The sequence below is a fragment of the Eptatretus burgeri genome, chromosome 1 (assembly GCF_056783735.1).
Source record: "Eptatretus burgeri isolate ZD-2024b chromosome 1, Ebu_testis_v1, whole genome shotgun sequence".
NCBI lineage: Eukaryota > Metazoa > Chordata > Myxini > Myxiniformes > Myxinidae > Eptatretus > Eptatretus burgeri.
Genome location: NC_140961.1, coordinates 97,631,002 through 97,640,143, shown reverse-complemented (window position 1 = coordinate 97,640,143; position 9,142 = coordinate 97,631,002). Strand labels below are relative to the sequence as shown.

The 9,142-nt window shown below is 42.8% G+C and overlaps 1 long non-coding RNA gene across 1 annotated transcript in view; it reads left to right on the top strand.

Moving 5' to 3' along the window:
- The first annotated feature begins 1,336 nt into the window (after positions 1 to 1,336).
- Positions 1,337 to 9,142, top strand: part of LOC147035015 (uncharacterized) — a 92,508-nt gene continuing 84,702 nt past the window's right edge. The window contains exons 1-2 of the long non-coding RNA XR_015061034.1: positions 1,337 to 4,033; positions 5,204 to 6,004. This is a non-coding gene — a long non-coding RNA (uncharacterized LOC147035015). The remainder of the gene's footprint in view (positions 4,034 to 5,203; positions 6,005 to 9,142) is intronic.

Genomic DNA, 9,142 nt, shown 5'->3' with positions numbered 1-9,142 from the left:
ACTCCATATTAATGCCCATGATTTTGGAATGAGATGTTGGACGAGCAGGTGTCCACGTACTTTTGGACATGTAGAACCACAAATGATACAACGATACCCTTTGGTTTATATGATACAGAAATTCATAAAAGTTTAGTGCACAACATCAATACACTTCAATGTGAGCTCCGTTTGTTGTGCACATGACATCAAGGCGGTACATGAGTTCTCGCCATGTTCAGCTCAGCATGCTTGCGTCCACCAGTGTGCATGCAGCTGTGATCTGAGAACGAAGATCCTGCAAGTTTGCCTTGGTGTTGTCGACATCTTTGACAAACTCCCACAGAAAAAAAATCAAGGGGGGTTATGTCTAGTGATCGTGGGGGAGATGGTTGGTCTGTCTCAGCCAATCCACTGATCTGGAAAATTTTAATTCAGGATGGCTTGAACAACTAAGACCCAATGAGGGAGAGCACCATCCTGGTGAAAAATGATATCGGGTTGCAGGTCTTCAATCTGGAGGAAGACGAATCCTTCCAGCATGTCCATGTAAATTGTTGAGGTCGCTGTTTCCTCCTTGAAGAAAAACTGACCCACCAAGCGGTCATGGAGAAGGCCACACCACACATTGACCTTTGGACTATCGCATATGTGTTCAATGACCACGTGGGGTTTTCAGAGCCCCAGATCATCACATTGTGCAGGTTGACCTTCTCAGATACATAAAAGCAAGCTTCGGCTGTGAACATGGGTTTGGGTCCGTCATTTGATTTGAGTTCCTGCAGAATCTGCACCTTATCGGAAGAAAGCTTCAGTCATTTTATGCAAAATCCTGTGTGCAATGGTGGTTGGTAGTCCCAGTTCTTTAATCCCTAGAAGGGATCCGTTCCACCTTCTGAAACCCGCACATGGAGATAAAAACCAACAACACACACACACACACACACACACACACACACACACACACACACACACACACACACACACACACACACACACACACACACACACTGGTGGATACTTCGAGACCTGAGAGGGATCCGTTCCACATTTTGAAACTCACAAATACAAAAACACTTCACAGCTTGGTCTGTGGATCATGACCCCTTACCAAAATGAAGGTGGATACTTTGAGCCCACCTTGGGAGGACTCCATTCCACATTCTGAAACCCCATATGTAGAGACACACACACACATACACACACATACACACACACACACACACACACACACACACACACACACACACACACACACACATACACACACACACACACACACACACACACACACACACACACATATACACACACACACACACACACACACATTGCCTTTTATTCATATACTAGACGACCCGTGAAACTGTTGGGTTCCCGTTGTGACAGCGGTTGATGAAAAAAATCATTTCAAGAAAAAAAAAAAGATAGCTCCATTGAACTCTACCGCTGAGGTTGTTTGCCTTGATCAAATACTCCCGAAGAGTGCTTGACTGAATCGGGAATTGATTTTTTTATAATTTTTTTGTTGCCCGATTTGAATAAAACTTGATACTGCACACCGCAGGCGAATGGTGAGTAAGGTGGCCCTAAAATTTTTGCGCTATCGTGTACTGTTTTGGCTGTATTTCGGGAACATACATACATACATACATACATACATACATACATACATACATACATATATACATACATATATACATACATACATACATACATACATATATACAAGATGAGAGTTTTAGTAATATATAGATAGATAGATAGATAGATAGATAGATAACGGCCTTTACAAGCCATAGAGCTCCCACGATTATTAGTAAATATAATCCTTTTAAACTTACCCTGTGCATTGGCAAGACCCAGATATGACCTTTCCTCACTGACGGAGATTATCTTGGAGGTTTGGTGGAGCATGCCATCCACAGCCTGTCCACAGGCCTTGCATCGGACCACGTCCTCGGCAGGTTGCGGTGCGGGTCGCTGCAAATTATCAGCTTTTTGGCCGAGTTCAGAAAGTTCTCTATTAAGTTGTGCAGTGGAAACCCCTTTCTCAAAGGTACGTTTCCAGGTATTTTTGGCTTCTTTTGGAATCCCTGTGAGCCATTTTAGTTTCAAAAAAAAATCCTTATCTCGCACACACGATATAGTTTAGTTAGGGTTCCTGAACATGCACACCGATAATTCTGGGGCAGATTCGGTCATTTGAAAACCCTGCATCCAAGAGGGGGTGCTCGCTATTTTATTGCACGGACAGAATTATTTTTTTTTATGAAGAAAGTTGTGCCACGTGACATCTCATACGTGGCCAACGGCAATTAAAACACACGTTTGTTCATGTAGTATGTTGTGCTGGGAGTTGATTAGGAGTTTCTGATCCTGATTATGATGTACGATACTGTGTTGCAGAGCGTCGGTGCTGTCAAATAAATTTATTGTCAAGAGTTATACTGTTACGAATCTGGAAGCCATTTGCACACAAACAGACAGCAGTCCCCGCAGTTCAGTTATGTCGATAAGTATGTGTTATAGTTAGGATCCCACCCCCTATGTCTTTATTTAGTGAGACCTCATCTGGAATATTGTGGTCAGGTCTGGTCACTACATCAGAGGAAGGATATAACTGTCATTGAGAGGGTACAGCATTGTGTGGAATATCAAATTGGCCTTCAAAGCCAATCACCGACTGGTAAGCCACCATCGTGCGAAGTCCTTCGTTGGCACAAGTGAACTTTTATCTACCTGTGAGTACTAGCCCTTAATCTGCAGCTCGAGGGAGTATTGCTCCTCTGGGCTGGTGCTCCTGCCTCACACCTTGCTCTGCTTGTTGCCATGGAAACCAAAGTCTTCCAGTTAATTGGCATCTCCCGCGACAATGCTGATTCTATGGACCTATCACTTTCCCATCGCAGGCAGTTCGGTGATCTTTCTGTCTTCCACCACCTCCTCTCTGGTCTTGCACCCCCTGCCCCTTGCCCTTTCCTTGCTCTGTCCCCTTAGATTTCCACAGGGTGCACATGGTCTGCCAGCAACCCCTTCTGATGAAACTCCCAAAATCCAGACTCGCTGCTCATCTCTACTCACTCGTTCCTCTTTTTTCCCACCTACGGAACCAACTTTCACATTCTCTTGAATCTCATTCTTCCCTCCAGGGCTTCAAGACAGCTGTTCACCACCATGTCAGGTCATCCATTCACAATCATGGTCTTCCCAAACCCCATTCCACCCCCCCCCAACCCACTCCCCACCCTGCATCCTTTCCTCTTTCTGAGTTTCCAGTTTTTTTCCACTTCTGTAATTGAGAGCTTGTGGCTGTATCCATCTTGTTCACTTCCTTTGTCCTCCCCTTGCTCTCATACCTCCCTGCATCCCTTATTTCTCCAAATCTCCCTATATTTTCTCCCTTCGCTTAAATGGGAAACATCTCAAGCCAACTGCCTTAACCGTTAAGGCAATACCAGGCTTTAAGATAATGAAGGGTGTAGATAAAATAAGTGTAGAAGGGGTTTTCAGCAGAATAAACAGAGATAGGACCACAGACCAGAGGCTTGAGCCTGGGAGTAAAGAAGAGGAGAGTTAGACTGTAGTAAGGTAGGGGTTTTCATTTCGAGAGTAGTTAAATGTATGGAATGGTCTCCCTCGAAAGGTGGTCTCAGAAGAAAGAGCAGATAAGTTTAAATTGGGAATACATTGGAACCGAGATGCATTGAAATAGAGGAGTACATGGATATTGGCAGGACATCGGGATGGCAGGATAGCCTAGACTCTAGAGGTATGCACACTTGCCTCGAAGCCATCGAGCTTGGGTTTGAATCTGTCTTCTGTCTTCTTGATGTTTCACAAGCAGAGTGATTCATCAATGTGTGTGCCATTCCTTGGATGGGCATTAAATTAGACGTCCTGTCTTGCCACGGTGTCCTTCATGAAGATAGGTGAGCTATCGCTGGCATCATGGCCAAATTCCACATGCAGTGGAAATCTTCCTTAGCGTTGCATCAGTGGCACAGCTGATCCTCCAGTCAATGATGTTACCCAGCAGCTCTGCAGAAAGCAGGTAAGGAGAAAGAATAAGCAGGACATGGAGGGATTGGAGGTAGCTTGTGTGTGGATGGCTGATAGTATGTGGTGTTGGTGTAGCACAGGTGTGAACGGTCAAATGTCTTCCTGCACCACAATGCCTTGTGTATCTTGATATATTTATTTAAATGTAAAATGCACAGGTCACATTAGTCAGGTGTGGTTAGGGAGGGGGGGGTGGGGTGGGGTGTCCTCAACGAGAATCCTTGTTTTTTTTTTTAGATCCTCCTGGAGGATCTCTAATTCTTACTCACGTTGTTGTTCTTCATCTTCTTCTTGTGGACTTTTTTGTTTCACAGCCTACAGTTTTCATCGAAACTTCCTGAAACTTGGCATATATATGTAAAAATACCCCGCGCAGACAGTAACCATCTCCGAGTTTGAAAATTCCTCCAAGAAAAAAAAGTTATGACGTCAAAATATCTCCGCTAATGGAAATCGCATAAAAAAAATTATCTCCGAAACTAGGCAAGCTTTTTGAATTCTGTTTGCGGGAATCGAACAGGACATGAGCAGAGATGAATTACCGCACATATAATACATCACTATGACGTCATATCAATTTTTATGACGTCATTCCTATTTTTTGACGTTTTTTGTTTCACAACCCAGAGTTTTCATCGGATCTTCGTGAAACTTGCCATGTATATGCAGAAAGCCCACGCGCAGGCAGTAACCATGTCCGATTTTGGAAATTCTTCGTAGAAAAAAAGTTGACGTCATAATATCGCTGCTAATGGAAATCGCCGATACCATTATCTCTGAAACTAGACAAGCTGTTTGAATTTTGTTTGCGGGAATCAAGCCGGGCATTAGCACAGATAATTAATTTCTCGCAAACCTGATACATCGCAATGACGTCATATTCGTTTTTATGACGTCATCATTAAGAGGACGAGGATCTTAGCTCATTTGAACTTGTTTATCATTTAAAGGTGTAAAGTGAATATTTCGATGTAGATAGAACTTTCACTTTTTTAACCCGTGAATTTTTCTCCTTCAAGTACACTGAAATGTTTATCCGCTTTTTCAGGGGCACCAGCTTGCCCGGACACATAAAAGGCATTTTTCACGTCTCGTGAGTCTCGAAGCGAAGCGAAGCGCAGTTTTTCGTGCTCTCATTGCCGTCAATTCTGTTTAACTGCAGAGCCTCCTGGGGCCTTCCAAGCTGCCACGATCATGAGTGCTGTGAATCCATGAGCAAGGCCCGCTCTGTGCTTGGCCTGGGAGACAAACATCCTGAGAGTCTCTCCAAGGGGAAACCCGCCGAAGCTCAAGCCTTGATTGGTTCAACTTAGTTATTATGTGAGAATTTTATACCTCATTGGGAAGTTGATTATAAGCCCAAAATGAAAGGCCAAGAAGTGGGCCTTGATTGAGGCCTAAGCAAAGTCTGCCTGTTTTTCATTCAGCAATGTGAGGCGTGAGACGGCATGGCTGTATCGTCGTGCTGTACGCTTCAAGCAAAAGCTGTGCATGTTTTCCCAGAGTTGTTACGATGTTCCGAGGCCGTTCGTGTTCGTTTTCTCTCAGGATGCACGGAGGATGTGCCCACTTGCCGGAAGGCCGGCCCAGATAGGCAGCCATTTCCAAGGTTAGGTAATCATTTCGCTAACGTCTCTGGAAAGCAATTTTGGCGAGAATTAAGCACGTGGTGTGTAAATGTATTCTCCAGTTTATCACTGGAAGCTTAAATGGGAAACTCTGCATTCGCACTGCGTGGCTCACTCTGTGGAAGGTCAATTGAGGCTAATGGACGACGAAGGCAAACAGCCTGACTGCTGTTAATTCTTGTTTCGAAATGGAGTATAGCTGCTTGCTGGATACGTATTATCTCGCTGTGGATTAATCCTGAGAGGGAGGCGTTAATAGAGAACTAGAGGGACGTTGAATATAAAAGGAGAAATAGTGCAAGGGGACTGTAATTGAGGACACCGATAGCATCAAGGTAGGCCCTTCTGAACCTGAGGTCTTGTGTTTTTTTTTTAATGATGTGGAAACCTTTCATGGACCGTATTGTTCCAGCGTAAGTCCAAAAGTGTCGTTTTCAAACGTACCACGACCATTCCGTGAAGACATGGATAATTATTTTTGCTAACCTGAAAGCTTTTTATGATCTACTAGCGTTGGCCGTTTCCTCCGCATCAATAATTTCAGGTTTCTCGCATGTCATAAAGGCCTACGTCATAAAGGTCAGGATATAATGTCAAAAAGAATACCTAGCATAGACGTAGACCTCAAAGAGGCTTTGGATAAACCTTTTGGAGTCACTGCTCACAAAGCCCTTTAACAAGTCTGTAAATGTTCGTCGCAGGAAAGGGTCAGCCAACGTGCCGTGCATAGCAATATGACTGCAGCTTGCGGAAAGTGCAAGTTCGTCATCCTCCATGTCGTTTCGCTCGTTAGTTTTCCTTTTCAAACGTTTGGCCTATTTTTTTTAAACTTCAGCTGGTTTTCGACGAGGAACAGGATAGCCAAAGTGATGTTGTTCTTGTGTCATTGAGAAATGCATTGTCATCACTTTTTGGCATAACAATGGGAAGAGGACCAAGCTGTCCTTGCTGTTTGTTCGTTCTACGATCATAAATATGAGAGGTTTCCAGGGTATTGTTCTTCAGGCAATAAGAAGCTTGTAATGAATCAGCTAATGATAACGGGTCTTGTTATAGACAGTACCAGTACGGGCATTGACGGGCTGTTTGTATTATAGCCACTGCTGTAAATAAATCAACCCCACTTTTCTCTTCACTTGAACGGGGGTAATACCTGGATAGCTGAGTGGCTCGATAATTAAAGTCACAAAACATACAGTGACGGCCATGTTTAGGCTCCCAAATGAAACCTTTGTTTTGAAGCAGCAGAGCATGCTTGCTTTTGCAACTTGTGTTGTATTTAAGTGTGGAAGTGTGCAGCAAGCTGGATGCTGGTCATCATTTCACTAAATGTGACATTTATTGGATAAGCATAGAATTGCCTAAAAGCAATTGACCTATAAAAAGAAGTCTAATGTCAGGCTTCTAAAAAAATTATGTATCTAACTATTATGTCGATATCGTTACTGAACAAACGTTAAAATGAAGTTACCAGTTTGGCAGAGGCCGAGGCTTTGGCCGGTGCAGGCCTGAGGCGTAATATTACCCAGCCTCGGCTGTATTTCTATAATAGTGGGATTATTAGGTCGACATGTCAAATAAGAATCTTGCATTAAAAATGATGCAAGATTCTTATTTTAAAGTGAAACCGAACCATGCTAGTATTAGACCAACTTCACCAAGGCCTAAATCTAACCTCGACTCAACATTTTCCACATTTAATAATTATGCATTTTATCAACAAATGAACATGCTGTCCTCTGATGTCCAGATATTTTCTGTGGAACACTGTATTTTATTGTGTCAGGAGATTTGTATTCCAGTTTCAGCACTACACTTTCACTCAAAATCCCCCCCCCCCCCATAAGTGTGTTAGTATGACTTTTTTCAGGATCACATTCAGTCATCCAGCCCAAGTACAAACTTGGGTTTCCACTTATTCATGAAGTCAATTAAAGAAGTTCTTCCTTTGTTCTGAATACTTTGAAGAGTCGTAGTTTGGTCGAACTGGTCAAACCACCATCTTTTTGGATGACGCTCTTCTTTCTTAATTTCGTTTTCTGGAACTCTTCAAAAAGGTAAATATATTATAAAGACAATCTCATTTTAATTGTAACCAGAAAGCATCTAAAAATGCAAAGCCCATCCACGTCCACTTTGTCCTCCAACGAACCGACAATAACAACAGTTTAAAAAAAACAAAAACTAATATTTATGAATAAATGTTCTCTATATTCCCATCGTAAAGGTTTGTTGAAAAATTAATGACAAAAGCTCAAATGATAAACTTGGAAGCATCTCGAAATGCAAGCAGACAAAATTAAGAAACACAGAAGCCATTACAAAATCCAGCTGCCTCGCGTTGCGCAGCGGCGGACGGGCTGATAAGGCCTATTTCTACTTAATTAGTCTTCTCCGTATTCTCATAATAAGGGCTTGCAGAAAGTTTCATGACAAAAGCTCAAATCATAAAATGTTATGGCCTGGAGTCCTGGAAACACATGCACGTGTGCGCGCGCACACACATACACACACACACACACACACACACACACACACACACACACACACACACACACACACACACACACACACACACACACACACACACTTACAAAACCCTGTTGTGCATTGTGAGCCTATGGAAAGATGTAGTCTTTGCTGTCTGGCTTGTAATGTGGGTTTTAAATTTCCACCTTTCAGTATTATACTTACACACATTATTAGCCCCCACCTCCCCCCCCCTCGTTGGATTTAGTCCAAAACGGGGGCTTATGGATTTGGTCTCGATTTTCGTGTGCATGCGTGTGTGCGTCTGCAATCATATCTCTACCATGCATGGACTGATTTTATTCGTACTTGGCACAAAGACAACACATGATGGTGTGCATAAGCCCATCATTTTTTTTTTCATGATGTGATCAAAGATGGCCGACTGGCGGCCATTTCAGTTGTAAAAAAAACAACAACCCAGTATCGAACACTTCCTCAACCATTTCTTGGACACACATCTACCAATCTTGTTTAAACTTGGCAGACAGATAACAAATGATGGCTTACATAAACACGTCAAGTTGTTTCAAGATTAGATCCAAGATGGCGGACTGGCGGTGATTTTAGTTGTAAAAAAACCCGATGTTGAACACATCCTCAACTATTTCTCGGACATTCATTTACCGATGCTGATCAAACTTGGTGCACAGATAATGAATGATAGCTTACGTATGTCCGTCATTTTCTTTCAAGATAAGATCCAATATGGTCGACTGGCAGCCATTTTCTAACTTAAACATGTCCCCAACCATTTCTCAGACATGCATGGTCCAATTTTGTTCAAACTTGGCACAATACAGTACATGATGACATACACTTTCACCTAACTTTATTTTGTGACCTGATGAAAGATGGCCGACTGGTAGACTGGCAGCCATTTTCGTTGCAAATAAATATGGGCTTGCCCTTTTAGTTGATACAGCAAAATTACAAAAACAATG